At 36.0% G+C, this 17,474-nt stretch overlaps 1 protein-coding gene across 1 annotated transcript in view; it reads left to right on the forward strand.

Moving 5' to 3' along the window:
- Window positions 1-10,756, forward strand: part of LOC127623380 (CD276 antigen-like) — a 122,761-nt gene extending 112,005 nt beyond the window's left edge. The window contains exon 8 of the mRNA XM_052097820.1: window positions 8,995-10,756. The gene's annotated coding sequence lies outside the window, so the exon portion shown is untranslated. The remainder of the gene's footprint in view (window positions 1-8,994) is intronic.
- Window positions 10,757-17,474: the final 6,718 nt, after the last annotated feature.

A 17,474-nucleotide genomic window follows, 5' to 3' on the forward strand; every position in this document is an offset into this window, starting at 1 on the left:
CACCTCCAGTTAACCTCCAGTGATAAAATCAGCATTAGTCAGCAGCTGGCTGTGGTGATGTCATCTTTAAACCATCGACTCAGGAATCACGTAAACTCCCTAAGGGGCATTCAAACCTATACACTCTTGCTCTGACAAGAAGCTAGTCACAGTGCAACAAATATAATGGGTCCAAAACTTCAAAATTTTGTGCCATTGAAATTCTTCAGTATAACAATAATGAGTTGGACAGTATAGAATAGCCCCCCCCCCAATCCCACCCCTATTCAGAATTAAATGAGTTACACCGTTTCTTTCAGAGCCTTAGACCAATGTTGCAGCCTTAGAGAAAAAACGTGCTGTAAACTGATGCTTCAGCAAGTTAATTGTGCAGAAGTGTTGAAATCCATTTACAGACCCGCCAACATACACCGTGACGACTTGCTAATCTTCAAAATATGGAATGTGTGTGTAGCTCCCTGATTATTCCCCCAACCCTTCCCATCCCGGTTTGTATTTTCTTATCATAACCACTATCATTTACATTGGAGTCAGTAGAACCGAGGGAGCTTGTTCACTATGCTGCAAATATATAAATAAATATAAGTTTACCAGGGACAGGAATGAAATATGGCATTCCAATTTCAATGCAAATGAAGGAGAGAATGAATGCTGCTTTGGATTTACAGAGCTACATTACAATGAGAGCGTCATACCAGTGTTTCTGAGCATTCAATGCTCTTCTATAAGCTGAGGAAATTAGTGTTCAGTGCTCTGCACCCGGCACAAATGAAACTGTCTGTCAGCATGAATCCCTCTCCACAAAAGAAAATAAGTTAAATGGAGGTGTCTTCCCCTCCTCTATTTGAACTTTCAGTGCAACAAATAATGAGGAAGTGGGTAATTAAAAAAGGATAGTTCACCCCCAAATGAAAATTTGGTAGTTATTTACTTGCCCATGACGATCCAAACCCACATGAATTTATTTCTTTTGTGGAACACAAAAGGTTCATTTTTGAAGAATATTCTGGTAAGTTTTTTCATATAGTACGGGGACCAGGGAGTTGGTTTAACTTAGTCCGGAGAATAGCTGGGATGATGGTGTTGAATGCCGAACTGAAGTCCACAAAAAGGATCCTTGCATATGTCCCCGGTCTGTCTGCAATCCCATGTTGACTGCATAATGGTTAATAAACCGATTTTAAAGTGCTGAAAACTTGTATATAGCCAGATACTATTTAGCAGTGATGGGCCAACGGATGTAGAAATGAAGTCCCACCTTAAAGGTAAAAGAGCTAATCACCTTTTATATACATGCATCACCTGTCAAGCAACTCACTAACGTGCATGCGCATTAGCTATACAAGCCGGGAAAATTGCGTATTTTAGCTGATTTGAAATATATACATTTTTTAACTAATTTGGAATGCCCAGTTCCCAGTACTTAGTAGGTCTTCGTGGTGGCGTGGTTACTCACCTCAATCCGGGTGGTAGAGGACAAGTTTCAGTTGTCTCCGCTTCTGAGACTGTCAATCTGCACATTTTATCACGAGGCTCATTGTGCATAACACTGTAGAGACTCCGCATATGGAGGCTCATGCTACCATCCACTATCCACGCACAACTTACCACACACCACATTGAGAGCGAGAACAACTAATTGTGATCATGAGGAGGTCACCCCATATGACTCTACCCTCCCTAGCAACCGGGCCAATTTGGTTGCTTAAGAGACCTGGCTGGAGTCACTCAGCACACCCTGTTCACATCATTTGTTCAGGTCTATAAAAAGGTCTTAAAAGTATTAATTTTGATTTTAAAAACTCTGCAGTAACCCTGATCTCAAACTCATGCTAGTAAAGGTGCACTCTGTATATTTTTTTCTCTTTAAAAATGTTTTAATTCGAAAGAAGTTAATTTTAATTTTGAAATATACAGTATGTATAAAATCATGATCACTCACATGAGATGAAGACTATAGACTGCAGAAAGACTATAAATTGTTTTATTCTACTTAGAGAATACTTCTCGCTTTATCTCAGTAACCACCCTGTTTTTAGTCACTTTCACTCACTAACCTCCCTGTTTTTGGACACTGTTACACATTCCTTAATCATGGCTGATTGTGAATAGTGAATTTCTACAATGGTGTCTGAAACTGAAAATTAATAATTTTTAATGATGCTGCATCCAGGTCGCTAGGTGTCATTGTAAATCCAAAACGTACAGAATGCACTTTTAAGCCAATGTTGCTATGCTGGGCTGGTTGGTTGCCTGTATTTCTGCATAAGTTAATAAAAAATTTGCTCTTGACTCAATAGGTTTTAGTCTATAGTTTCACAAACTTTTTCCACCTTGCACTGTAAATGTTGTAAGAAATCCAGGTAAATTTATATAGGGTTTACTTTTTCTTGCAACTGTATTTCCAGTATGAAAGAACTAAAGAATATCTTCAAAACACATTGTAAGTGCATGATCTCTTTAAAGAATCTGCGTGTGGCTCCATGAATCTGTGTTTATATCAGAGTAATGCATTGGCAGACAGACAGAAATCTCTGTGTACTTGAGCAAACTGTATAGAAATGGCAGCAAGACTTCACGTCACCTCCATCCTCTGATCACGCAGTCTCTTGGTGCAAGTTAACAGAGGACACAGAACAGACAAAAGTCGGAAACCTCTCAAGGCGCTACAGTTGACTTGAACACGGATGACGGGACAAAAAAACAGTTTCCGCCTCATGCATGAGATTCGCTTAATATTTTTTCCTTGCTCGTCATCAGATCAAGTCGAATCAAAATCAAAATGAGCAGAATTGGTTTGACAGTTAAAGAGGAGAGATGCAGGGAACTAAATGACTTCTAAAACGTATACCGTTCTATATAAATATTTGTATAAATTTGCTGTACCCTAGTAGTGGGGTAAGATGCCCCCTTTTCATAATTTGTCATTTTGTGCTATGAAAACAAAATGAGCAAATGCTTCTAATTATATCCCTTAATAATATTTTGGATGATATCATCATCCTGTACATGCTAAGAGTTGATCTATGTTACAATTTAAAGGTAAATTAATATTGTTCTTAAGGAGCGTGTCTTACCCCATCCTACCCTATATATACGTAGATGTGTGTTCAAAAGAATACAGTTAGTTGTTTCAGTTAGATTTGGATTCAAGGAGGAGCAATCTGATTCGATGATGCTTTGCGGGCAGGGCATAAAAGAAAGTTAAATAACCATATAAAACACATTTAAGAATTATTCAGAAAGCATTTTTAATAGTTTGTATTTACAACAACATAAGACATTAATTACACAATTCATAATGCAGTAGTTATAAAAATGTTCTTAATAAATCCACAGGTTTGTAATAATAGCTAAAAGTCTAAATAGTAGCAATATTATTAATATAAAAAATTATTAATTTAACATTAACCATTAAGCTGCAATTATAACCATAAGTATCATTAATAAATAAGTACAGAACTAAGTACATTTAAATAAATAAAAATAAATAAATAAAAACCAATGAAAATCTGTTACAGAACAGAGTGATGTCTTTGGGATACAACAAATTAAACAAAACTTCACTTGACTTCAGCCATCTCCATATCATCAATTTGATGCTGACTCTCTGCACTTAGTGGTCTTGGCACCATATGAAAGATCAGGTGGAGGATGGATATGCTAATCCCTGAAAATAAGAGAAAATGTATTAGACATTCTGTCAATATGCATAGTAATAAATAAACAGAAAGAAATATATATCTCTCTAAATTAACTCTTAAAATTACATGAAGAGGAGGAGTGTTGTGTTTTATCTGTATGAAGATGATCAAACCAGTAATGAAGCACTCCAGAGCCACTGCAAACAGAAATTAACAATTTTTTAGGATCATGCAAAATAATTGGAAAAGATATACCTTTATTGTCGTTGTTAATGTCATTGTTTTGAAATCAAATATCCCCTGTGACTTTCACTTCTCATGGCTAAGATAATGTTGGTGGTCAGAACTTCAGTAGAGCTCTCAGTGTTAGGTGAAGGTTATTGCTAAAAACCCATGTGAAATGAATATGGCATCTTCAATAAAAAAGTCCATAATTATCATAATTTTGTACTTACTTTACTTTAGCCTTCCACATATACCATATGGTGTCATGGGGAGAAGAAGTTGATGATCACGATTCACACACACACACACACCAATGACAGCAGAGTTGCCATGCAAGGCACTAGCCTGCCATTGAGAGCAACTTGGGGTTCAGTGTCTTGCCCAAGGACACTTCGGCATGTGGAGTCATGTGGGCCAGGAATCGAATCGCCATCCCTGTGATTAGTGGCCAATCCAAGAATCACCTGAGCGACAGCCGCCCCACAAATCTAGGTCCAGGTTCTATCCCGGTTATTCTTGGTCATTCTCTGGACTTGTATCCAGATTTTCTGCTGTTGTATGATTTGTGGGCCAGTTGGTGCATGTCCATATGACAAAGGTGTCCGAACCATCTGATCTGTTGCTGTTGTCTATAGTAGTGGACTGGTGGTGTTCCTACCATTTCCTTTATCTTCTCATTTTTAGTCATATCGTGACATCATATTTTTGTAAATTACAATACAACTAAAAACACCAAATACTCACAAGTTGAAAAATTTAAACATTTTCATCAATTCATCTCTTTGACATTGGAAATTTGACATTCTCTTGAATAGAGCTCAATTCATCTCTTTATATCAGTGCAGTCGGCTTAAATCAATGTTTGGCTGGTATGTGCTCCTCGAAACTTGTTTTGTTTTTTCCCTATCTGTTCTAGGTGCAGAGAAAAGTAAATAATAACATAACATATCATCAGTATTACTAGTCCAACCACAGAAGAGATTTTAGTGATTCAAGTGTGAAATTACTACCTGGCAGAGAATATCACAGGCCTGGACAAAACGAAACGTTTCTGCTTTTTGCTTGCTGAAATGAATGTGTAAGTCATAAATGCCAAGGATTTAGGTTGAAAAGAATAAAAATAACTTAGTAATCATCAAATTAATGTATTTCTCTTACTTACCAGGATATTCGTGACGGTTTAACTTTGAAATAGGATGCTTGTGCGTTTTGACCACTCGCGCAAATTGCACATCTACAAGTGTGCGGCTTAAATGCGCCTTTGTGCTATGTAAATAGGAGGGGGGCAAAACATTGCTACACATTGACGTTGTTTGCTGTTTATAATAAACACAATTTATGCATCTGTTGTTGAATTATGAGTCAAGAATTGACTGGACCATAGATTGCACATTGATAGTGAGTCGTCTTAAAGAGAAAGGACATTGGATTTGATCATCTGTCATTTCTCTTTTTTTAATCAAAGCCAATGCTGAAGAAGTAAATTATAATTTTTTTTTTTTTTTTTTTGCAGTATTAAATGCAAAAGTAATGTAGTGTAATGTTTAAAACTATTTATAAATAAAACTTTATACATACACATAGATACTCACATTAAGAAGAAAATTTTTTCTAAGAGCGCGTCTTGTTTTCTGTGGCAATGCACAATAATTATTGAGCATGTGATACATTGTGTATATACATTGAGTCAATTATATCTGTAAAATTTTCTCCTGCATATGCTTTTCAAGAAATAAAATTATCAATAATTAATTAACACTTCAAATCTGGATCAAATTATATCAATCCAGAATAATCTGTAAAAGAATCATGATGCTGTGGATAGCCCCCTAAACACACACACACACACTTTGAGAACACAGGAGTTACACTATTCATCTCTTATGAAAACATGTATTTGTACTCTGACATAAAACAGATGTTATTGGTATTGTTGTAATTAAATGGAGAATATTGCTTTAATGATGGTTGTGAAGTGAATATGAAGAAAACAAGTTTGAAGATGAAATCATATCTCATAACATCTGGGAGGCATCTGTATAAAGTATCATTTAAATGAGAACACAGCTTCCTTAGGTCAAATCGCATGTATTGACTGTTTAGTATTATAATAAAATCTCTTCATATACTTAAAGTCATGAATTGTGTCACTAAATGCTGTCACATGCATTGTCTTTTTGTCCAAAAGACAAGCAAGCGTTTCACAAAATGCACAAGTTAAGTTTCAAAAATAAAACATTGCACACACTTCTGCTCATGGAAACATTTATATATTTATTTATTTTTTATGGAAAATCTTTTTTTTTCTGTTTGCTAATCTCAACACAGACTGCCAGTACATGGCTGATTGCCTCTAATTATGTATCTAAACTAACCAACTTCGTTCTCTAGCCAGCAATATTGGTTTTCCTCAAATATTCAACTTACAGGGCCTTGTGTGTGACATAATTAAGTTCTGTCCAAGTTAATGCTCTGGCAGGTTTAATGATGCATTTAAAGCTATTCCTCTAGAAGCATTAGCAGCAGGGGAAGTGCTCTGCAGGGAATTGAGTGTGGAGCTGAGTGTATTAAAAGTTTGGACTTACCTGCTGTAATGGTTTAGAAATTTGTGATTGGTTAAGATTGGAAAATTGGTGCCTAATGAAAGCTATCTAAACTGTGCACGTACAACCATCTTTTAAAGACAACCAAGTCATTGTGCTATACAGTATGGACTTCCATATATAATGACCAACCACACTTGATGTTTCCCAATGGCAGGCTTCCAAAGTTTGTTTTCTGGTGCAGGGTTTGTCTTTGAAGAGAACTTTAAGGAACCCAATTTTTTAAGTTTAAGATTCAACTGATCGATACAACAAAACATATTACACAAGAAAAAGATTTGGTAAGTCTAGGATCTAGCAAAAACTCTATGACAAAAAATAAATAAAAAATTATTAAAAATCTGCCGTGGTGGGCTGCCAGTCTTTACAAAACAGGTTTACAGATGTCATCTGTTTTAACAATGAAGGTTCTGTCAATTTATTTTTGTGTGTGTATTTACCTCCTTTTTTCCCTCTGTTGTTGTTTGTTCTTGAATTGAGTGCTACAGTAACACATGAGGCTTCATATTTGTAGGCATTACATGTACATTTATAGATGTTTGGATTGCCATTGAAATGTATATTTTCAACCTATTTACCAAAGCTTTTATATGTACAAGTTTAGAGCTGTACAAAACTGGAAAACTGGAAATACTGGAACTTTAGTGAGTGTGGCACCACAGGTGACCTAGTTCAATCAAACATAGTCTCATAGGGGGACTAATTTATTAGTAAATGATGGAGAAATTATGTCTAAGAAAGACATTTTTAATAGCAAGTTTATTTTAAAGGGACTAAAAGTAATTTTTAACGTATTAGTTATCTGCACTTTGTGTTTGGCTGAATGTTATCATTAAAGCACAAACAAATGAAATTATGAAAGTATGTATGTACGAAAATGTAAACTATGTCAATGTTATAGTGTCATAGTAATGTGTTTCACACCTTTACAGAATTGTGAGTGTGTGTGTGTGTGTGTGTGTGTGTGTGTGTGTGTGTGTGTGTGTGTGTGTGTGTGTGTGTGTGTGTGTGTGTAGACATACACTTCTGGTCAAAAGTTTAGGGTCACTTATTTATTTTTTTAGAATAATAGTAAAGTCATCTAAACTATGTAATAACAGAAATGGAACTGGGAATTAATAAAATAAATAAATAAAAACTATATTATATTTCAGCATCTTCAAATTGGCCACCCTTTGTCTAGAATTTGCAGAAAATTACTCTTGGCATTTTCTCATCCAACTTCTTGAGGAATCACCCTGGGATGCTTTTTAAAAAAGGATTGAAGGTGTCCCCAACTATGCCATAAAAAAAGCTATTCTGATTTACTGCATTTATTTGCAGATAATGGCAACTGGTCAAAATAACAAAAAGATTTAAAAAAAATTCAGACCTCGAATTATGCCAAGAAAACAAGTTCATGTTCATTTTTAAACAACACAATATTGTTGTTTACTTAGGAAGAGTTCAGTAATCAATATAACCCTGAGTTTCAATCACAGCTTGCGTGCATCTTGGCATGCTTTCTACCAGTCTTTCACATTGTTGTTGGGTAACTTTATGCCACTCCTGATGCAAAACTTCTAGCAACTCAGCTTTGTTTGATGGCTTGTGGCCATCCATCTTCCTCTTGATCACATTCCAGAGGTTTTCAATGGGGTTCAGGTCTGGAGATTGGGCTGGCCATGACTGGGTCTTGATCATCACTGATCCTCCACCTGGTTGTTTAATGGTTAGACAGAGACCTGGAGAGGCCTTCAAGCCACAGTGCCTCGCACCCACTGTGAAATTTGATGGAGGATGATCTAGGGGTGCTTCAGCAAGGCTGGATTCGTCTTTGTGAAGGACGCATAAATCAAGCCATGTACAAGGTTATCCTGGAAGAAAACTTGCATTTTCTGCAAATACATTTTCATGCAAAGTCCAGTAAACATAAAAAGCCAAATCAATATTTGATGTGACAACCTTTGCCTTTAAAACAGAACCAATTCTCCTAGGTATACCTGGGCACAGTTTTTCTTGGTTGTTGGCAGATAGGATGTTCCTAGCTTCTTGAAGAACTTGCCGCAGTTCTTCTTTCTAATTAGGCTGTCTCAGTTGTCAGGCTCTCAGCTTCTGTCTCTTCATGTAAACCCAGACTGACTCGATGATGTTGTGATCCGGGCCATACCATCTGTTTTATGGCTCCTTGTTCTTCTATTCAATTTGTTTTGCAAAGGGAATGTTGAAATCTAAAATTGGTATTTCCTACTGATACATTAAAATTATGATATATAAAACACTCGTTTACTGTGTAGACAGCATCATTAATTATAATGGGTTCTATTGCTTTTGACACAACATGCTGCGCCACTCGTTTCCGGTGTGAACAGGGTGTAAGTCTTTTGCACAATACTGTATATGTATAAAGTATGCATAAAAATGTATGATTGGAAGAATCACAATGTTTTGCATAAATACCTCTAAATACTAAATGGATCTCATTGCTTGCTTACATATTCAGCTGAGTCCCCTCTTCTAAAATCTCTTTGTTTTTGTTGCAGGGTAGAGGCCAGAAGTCAGTGAGTGCCATAAGAAACCATTCCGTCCAATCCAGCCTCGTCTGATCCAGATATATTTCCTTAGCATTTGTCAAGAGGGCCTTATATTGTGCATGTGTTTTTTACCCAAGGATAGTTATACATTTGACATTTCACTCAATTTATTTCTTGTGTGCACAAGGGAAGTCATATAAGGGGTGAAATAAAGCAATTATTTTTTTGCTTAGATAGAACTCCTTGGTTGATCCTGACAACCTGCCCATCTTCTGAGATGAAATTCTGTTGTCGTTTTCAAAACTGGAATAAATTGTAAATACACAAGTATGAGAAACCAGATGTGAAGTGCGGCCAAGACAACACTGAACCTCCCATAACTTCTTCATTTCCTGCTTTATATTCCAAACACTTCTCTACAGCTTTTCTAAATACCATCAAGAGCGATAAACTAAGCCATTTCTCCAGCCTGTCCTCATTGCCTGTCTCTCCCACCTTACCTCAAAGCGGCAAGTGTCTGAAATGTATGGAATGAGCCTGTAATTGTATGCAGAACGTGTTAAAGGGAAAACTATTTGAAGGCCATAGGGTCTGACAAGCTCACAGCTCCACAACTGACACTAGCTACCTTCTACTCTGCATTAGGGGAGAAGGCCTATACAACATCTCTGACCTAATGGAAAGTGAGTAGTTTAAGAAAGCAGCCGGCAAACAGCCTACCGTCAGCATCTCAGATGAGGAAGGCACTCTTTTTCTCTCCTTCCCCCTCTCACTTTTTCTCACTTGCTCCTTACAATCGCCCAATCCTGGCCTAATTAATGCCTGCCCATGAAGTAACTTGTAGCTGTCAGCGTCTGCCTGGCCCCGCAAAAATCCAATAACTTTGAGGAGCAATTTAGATGGAACACCAGCTAAGCTCCAGCAAACTACAAATGGTGCATGGGACACGCCCTGCTTCTTGCCTGACAGCACTGTGCTGAGATTGGTAGTGTTAATGCATGTCAACTCACTGACTGTGAGGTGGAATATATTACAGACTGGGATGATGTATCTTTAAACTCTTTTTTTTCATAATCTCATCAGGTACCTGAAATATTGTAAGTTTTGGAATTGATATGTGCCAAGTCATATTGCAAAAATGTTGTGCCTGTCATTTATTACTTATGTAAATTAAAATAGTTCCTTCTATTGGTTGTGTTGTTATCAGTGGGTTTTGTTTGGTCTTTGAATTGGACTTCATGCGTCCACTAAAAATGACCATGGGGCCAGTTAAAGGTAATAGCAAAAATGGCTCAGAGAAATTAAGGTAGATAAGCTCTAGTATTATTTGTTAGCATATGCAACTTGGTTTGATATGATGTTGTATTTGCAATTAATTTGTGCAGCTTAAATGTCCCTTTTTGTGACCGCTGTATATTTATCTTTTGCAAACATATCTGTCTTTGTGTGCTCTGACAGTCCCTGTTGGCCATTTTTGTGGTCCATGTGTATGATAGAAAATACTGTAAATGACAGATTCATGTAAACCCCCTGGAGAAGTATTTATTAAATAATTTTTTTTTTTACCTCTAGGATGGGGCAAATGTCATAGGATTAAAGAGAAAGAAAGAAATGCCCTTCTTTAAATAGTTAAACCATCACTTTTAATTGTTTGCTCTGTGCATTATGCCTGGCTGCAAATGACATTACCAGAAACAGGAACATACAATGCCTTTACGTCAAGGGTCTTGCCGTAATATTCCTCTCTATTTAACAGCTGGCAAACTGTGTATGCATTTGGCCATGAGGTTCAAAGTCATCAAAGCTGATTTTAATAAACTTTGAGAAGTTGTCTGTTTATTTCTGAAAGCTAAAGTCCAGAGATGCTTTAGCCTTGACTGTTTACATTTGCATTTTGAAGAATCCTTTGGAAGATGGGATGGGATACTGATGTCAAAGCTGAAGGATTTTCATTGCGTGCAGCAATTTAAAAAAAGGAGATGCAAAAAAATTGTATCCTTTGATTAGAATCAGTGTATATTGTACAAAATATTATATGAAAATTGATAGCAATGATACAATAAGTATAAGCAAAAAAGAATAAGGCTTAGGTCACGTCCACATTAATCAGTTTTTAAATGAGAACCTCATTTTCCCTTATTAACATAATTTTCCAAAGTAAGTTGTACTAGAGAGTGTTTTTTGTTTTGTTTTTTTGAGGCACTATGACCACTTTTACACTTGGAATTTAGCATACATTTGGGCAGTCATGATAAGAAGTGGACAGTGCTAATTACAGGTGTAAAATTATTGTGATCAAATCGCTCAAGCCACATTCGGTGGTAGTTGAAAACACATGTGACAACATCATATTGCTTTTGTGTAAATGCTAATCCAGGATAACAGTGAAGGAGCACTAATTCACCTGTCCATCAACCATTGCGCTAAAACAATTTAGATCACATCTTAAAGAGGTATTGCACAGCACACTTTTATATATAAACAAAAGGGCACCATCAACATTCCACAAAATATTTCCTCTTATGTTACAAGGTAGAAAGAAAGTAATTTGTGTTTGGAACACAACGGTGAGTAAGCAAAAAAAGAATGTTAATTTCTGGGTGAACTTTTCTTGAAAGTTTATTTGAAACAGGCTCTTGACTAAAATAACTATCAGCATCTTCTCAAAACATCTTTTGTGTCAATATTAAAATCAAGTGCTGTATTTTTGACCAAAGGTGTTCTGTGCTTTATTAAGCATATTTTCATGTTGCGATACACTGACACAGTGTGTATTACAGTGTATACACATTCATGCAATCAAAGACCCTCCCCTCAATAGAAATACGATAACAGGAGATCCATATTACTACCAGGTCCAATCTGTCTCGCCTGACGATGACGGATGCACCAGGCATGAACATGTGCAGGGACGCCTGCAGGATTTCATCTGAGGGTACGCACAGGAATCTGCCTAATAAATATCTAATAATCTGCCTAATAAATAAATATCTTATATCTAGGAGGGTCCGGGGGCTCCCCCGAGATATTTATTTTTTGGTTGCAAAAAGCAACACCAAAGCGTTCAAATCTGGTGACTTTGAGATAAGCATTTGTTTTATTTTCTTGAGTATGAGTAGCATTCATGTAACTATTGGCTGAAGCATTTCTTCCAGTAACCATTCAAACAGAAGCATTTCCATGCTAAAACAATCAAAATGCACGACAAAGAATGGAGCAGAACGCAGGTATTTTGAGATGTCTTTTTAACTTGGCACGGCATCTAAAAGTGCAGTGCTTCCGTGAGAGATTCTAAAAACACATTGAAACGTGACGCAGTTGTCAAAAGACATCCATCTACCGAATATTTACATGGAAAACGATTGAAATACAGTGAGACGAAAAACACGTTCAGTTTGAACAGCCCCTTGTTCACATGCCACAACACTAGCTGAAATTTCTCAAAGTTATTTCTTAAAAAGACAGCCTTTTGTTTCAGATGCCTGTAGGTAAATTTCCACTGTATCCAGTGCTGTATTCATAAATATCCTGACACTGTTTTACTGTGTGAGATACCGCTCCAAATGATTCAGTGTGTGAGAGGTCCAAACGAATTGTACTGAATCACGAATCGATTCAGATCGTTTGGCAAATTCATTGAAAAGAACCGACTCAAAAGAATTATTCATTCATTAATTGGGCATTGTTAGTTCTTTTAAACAGCCAACAGACACATTTCAGGATTGGTGAAATATTCTGAAAGTAAATATTTCGCAGGTCAGTCGGAGCGCTCATGGTACGCACACACAGCTGTAGGCGCCACTGAACATGTGAATGTCTGTCTGAAATTATTTATAAACATTTTCATCTTGCATTGCACTAATGATCTAACATGCTCTCATTTACAGTCTATGATATTGCCAAAGGCCTAAATTGAGTTTATTTCAGACACTTCACATTCCTAATGCTGGAGGTAAAACTATATTTCTTGTGGAAAAAGCATGCAATCAATAAAAACACTTTGGTGAATTAGAAGCCAAGCTAGTGTAATGAGACAGACTACTGTCTTGTAGTATTTCCCCTAGTTTTGTAATTTGTGTATTTTTTTGTAGCCAATCAGTGTGCGTTCCTGGAGTATATTAGGGCGGCTACGTGCCGCTTAGATGCGCATCATAGTCTAATGACCTCCCCTTTTCTGGTATCGGACACTTCCGCTCCAAAGGGGTGTGTGTGTGTTGTTGTTGTTTGTTTGTTTTTTATGTTTTGTTAGGCTAACTACTTGGCTCTGGTACCCTGTGCTAATGTTAGTTCCTTTTGTATGTGATAGCATTTGTTTGCACGAGGCTCGTATCAAGCTCAGCTGGTCGATTGCTGCCTTCCTCCAGTCAGAATGTTCCATATTGTATACCGCCTGTGCATTCACGGTCGTAATTATGGCTATAGCTCCAAAACTTATGGAATGATATTCCGTACATTATTCAAAAGGAATTGCAAATTGTATTATTATATTTTCAATTTGTGGACGCATAAAATGTGACATAATCCAAACGCAATTGCAAATCGCGCATTACCGTTTGCATTTTCGTTTAAGCGAACGCACAGTGACTGCCAAATTTCAAATGGAAAAGCAAAGTCCATTTGCAACTGTGTTTCCCATATCTTAGGAGTTTTGGCCCTGTCATATTTAAATAGCAATTTCAATTACCACGTCTGCTTTTTCACTTTCTCAGCGTCGCGTATATAGCCAGCCAAAACTCAAATGGAATACTAATTCCCTTAGTATTTCCATTTCCGATGCCTTACACGGAAACCTGTCAATCAGGGTCAAGGGTGGGATTATGATATGGGGCGTGTTTGTCTTGGGAAGTGACATCACTCACAGTCTATCAGGATCAATAATTAACACTGCACTTTATTCATCTATAATCTCACACTGGACTGTCAACATATTCTCCTCAATATACTACTTCATAGATATATATATATTTCATATACTCCTACTTATTGTATTGTATATTGTGTGTATTGTTTACTGTACATTGTATATAATTATTTTGTTGTGTAAGTATGTGTACATTTGATATGTAAATTGTGTTGTGTAAGTATGTTGTTTACTGTAATTGGTGTATGTCTCGTCACTGTCATGACTGCTATGTTGCTCGGAACTGCACACAAGAATTTCACCTACTGTTGCACTTGTGTACATGGTAGTGTGACAATAAAGTGATTTGATTTGATAAACCGGTGTCTGTTCAGGGCATCACCTCTTGACCGTCGACTGTGAGTGACGTCACTTCCCAAGACAAACACGCCCCATAGCATAATCCCACCCTTGACCCTGATTGACAGGTTTCCGTGTAAGGCATCGGAAATGGAAATACTAAGGGAATTAGTATTCCATTTGAGTATTAGAAAATCAGTTATTTTGAATTCTTATAATAAAGGTGGCTTAAATTTCATTGATTTTGATTCTCTTAACAATACCTTGAAAATTATTTGGCTTAAACGTTTCCTTCACAATCAATCTTCTATTTGGAGTATAATCCCAAGATATATTTTTTCTCAATTAGGAGGTATACATTTTCTTTTAATGTGCAATTATTCAATTAGTAAACTTCCTGTCAAACTTTCCAATTATCATCAGCAGATGCTTATGGCTTGGAAACTTATTTACAAGCATAATTTCTTGCCACACAATTTTTTAATTTGGAACAACTGTAATATTCTTCATAAGAGGAAATCTCTATTTCTTGAAAACTGGTTCAATAATGGGGTGATATTAGTAAACCAGCTCTTTGATAGTGAAGGTAATTTATTTAATTATTCCGATTTTGTTTCAGGATACCAATTCCCAGTATCTAGTAAAGAATTTAATATAGTTTTCAAGGCCATCTCTTTGGAAATCTGTATGCTGTTTAGAAACAATAATAGTGCTACAGTGACTTCTGTTTCTCCCCTAGCCCTGAATCTACTGTGGTTGGTTCTATTTGTTTTTCAATACATAAATCCAATTATAAAATTAGGTCATTATTTTTGGACCCTGTTACTTCAATTCCTTCCTCCATTTCTTATTGGAATAACCTTTTGATGATATTAAATGGTCATATGTTTGGTCACATCCTCAGAAATTCTTTCTAACTAATAAAGTTAAAGAAATATCCTATAAAATTATTCATAGATTTTATCCAGTTAAATACTTTTTAAAGAAATTTAGAAATGATATTGATACTTCCTGCTCTTTTTGTGAAGCCTCCTCTGAAACTGTTGATCATTTGTTTTGGGAATGTCTTTTTACTCGGTCTTTCAATATTGATGCTCTGATTGTCCAAAAGGTTTTATGTAACTTTTCTTTATCATATAGACACATTCTTTTTGGATTTTATGTTAAAGACAAGAATCTAATTAATGCATGTTTTTGTATAAACCTTCTTTTATATATTGGAAAGTTTCATATCCATAAATGTAAATATATGAAAAGTAAACCCCACTTTAGCTTTTTCAAAGAAGAATTGAAGATGTATTTAAATACAATTTCAACTTCTGTTAACAAGAAAGCAATGAAAACATCCAGAATTAGTGCCATGTTTAATATTCTCTCTTAATGTTTTTTTCTTTTGTGCCCTCTTCTTCTTTTTTTTTTCTTTCTTCTCTTTTCTTTTTAGACTGTTGTTGAATATATTTAAATTTCTTTCACATTTCCTCTCTTAATGTATTCTGAACCATAATTTCTCTTTTGTTTTGAAAGATTGTTTATATTTCTTGTATGTATCGTCTTGTTCTGTTTGTTAATATTGCAATAAAAAAAAAAAAAATAAATAAATAAAAAAAAAAAATAGTATTCCATTTGAGAAAACTCCTAAGATATGGGAAACACAGTTGCAAACGGACTTTGCTTTTCCATTTGAAATTTGGCAGTCACTGTGCGTTCGCTTAAACGAAAATGCAAACGGTAATGCGCGATTTGCAATTGCGTTTGGATTATGTCACATTTTATGCGTCCACAAATTGAAAACGCAATTGCAAATACAATTTGCAATTCCTTTTGAATAATGTCCGGAATATCATTCCATAAAAACTTTTGGTATGTGTACTCCTTAAATATGATGGTGATTCAAAATTGTGTGGGTTTAATGTTTTTAGCTCTTTGAAATTGTTTGTTCATTTATATGTGAAATAATCTGCTCACCAGAAAGTGTCTGTCTACATAGAAGCTGCAGGGCTGAACTCCAACGCTGCTGTTTTGTTTTACTATTTTGTTTTACATTTACGTTTTTGATATGTTTACATTTACAACTCTGTCTCTGGCTCCGGAAGTGCTGTTTTGGTACTCACAGAGAGAAGTGTGATCATTATTTATGTATGTGAATATCCTGAGCTAACAAGATCATCATTAGACTTTGGAAATAGTGTTATTTTGTTTCGATTGAAAAAAAATTTTTTTGCTATTGTTTGTGTGAAGTTGATCTTAGCATATTTTCTTTTGTGTTAAAACATTTCAAGGGTTTATTTTTTTCTTTGTCTTGGTTTATTATGATTATTTTGTTAAATTTCTCACTGGCCCCTCGAGCTGAGGGGCCAGTGTTGGGGGCTAGCCATTCCCCGCTAAATGGTGGTAGTGTCCCTGTCACATACGGAGTGCTGTGTATTCACAACTGATTCCCTGTGTGCTTGTGTGAGAGTGTACACTTATGATTTGAAACAATGAACCTGCGTGCCCGTTTCTATTTATGACAGGGTGGCGTAGTCAGAAAATCTATTGGTTTTCCCTAACATTAGCATTCTCCCCCCTTTGCTGGAGCAACCACCCTACTAGTACCTATGAAAATTTAACACATGCTTTATGAGATGCAGTATGTTTAAAACATTAGCATTCTCCCCCCTCTGCTGGAGCAACCGCCCTACTAGTACCTATGAAAATTTAGCACATGCTTTATGAGATGCAGTATGTTTAAAATTGATTATGAACCCCTAGCTGTGACCACACTTCAGGGCTCTTCCCCCCTGTTAGCGCAAAGGTTTTAGAGAAACAGAAGACAACTGGGACCTTTTCAGAAATGTGCTTCCTCTTTAATGCTTTGGAGATAAACAAGTATTCTGGGAGAGCTAACTTCAGTGTTAATGTTCAAAGTAATCTTATGCTGAATTGCCACTTCAGCATAAGATTATAGCATAGTTAGCCATGAACTATGAATTTACAAGCACCCTACAGTTACTATAAAGAATGTGGGAAATGAATAAAGTATCAAAGACTTCTGTAGGCTAACCAGTTTGTGTTGAGCATGGAATTAGAAATTGGTTTTAAATATAACAAGGATAAAAAGTAATTGAAAACATGCTTTATATTAAACTAATTGACGAAACAAATCCAACGCAACATACAACCTAATTTGCTAATCATAATAAACTGAACCCAATTTATTTATTTTTTTTTTTCACTTAAAAAAGCTTTGCTTAAATATCCTGATTGTACAATTTGGATTTACTCATGCTTGGATGTTTCTGTACTCCTC

Source organism: Xyrauchen texanus, chromosome 29 (genome assembly GCF_025860055.1).
Source record: "Xyrauchen texanus isolate HMW12.3.18 chromosome 29, RBS_HiC_50CHRs, whole genome shotgun sequence".
NCBI classification, from domain to species: Eukaryota; Metazoa; Chordata; class Actinopteri; order Cypriniformes; family Catostomidae; genus Xyrauchen; species Xyrauchen texanus.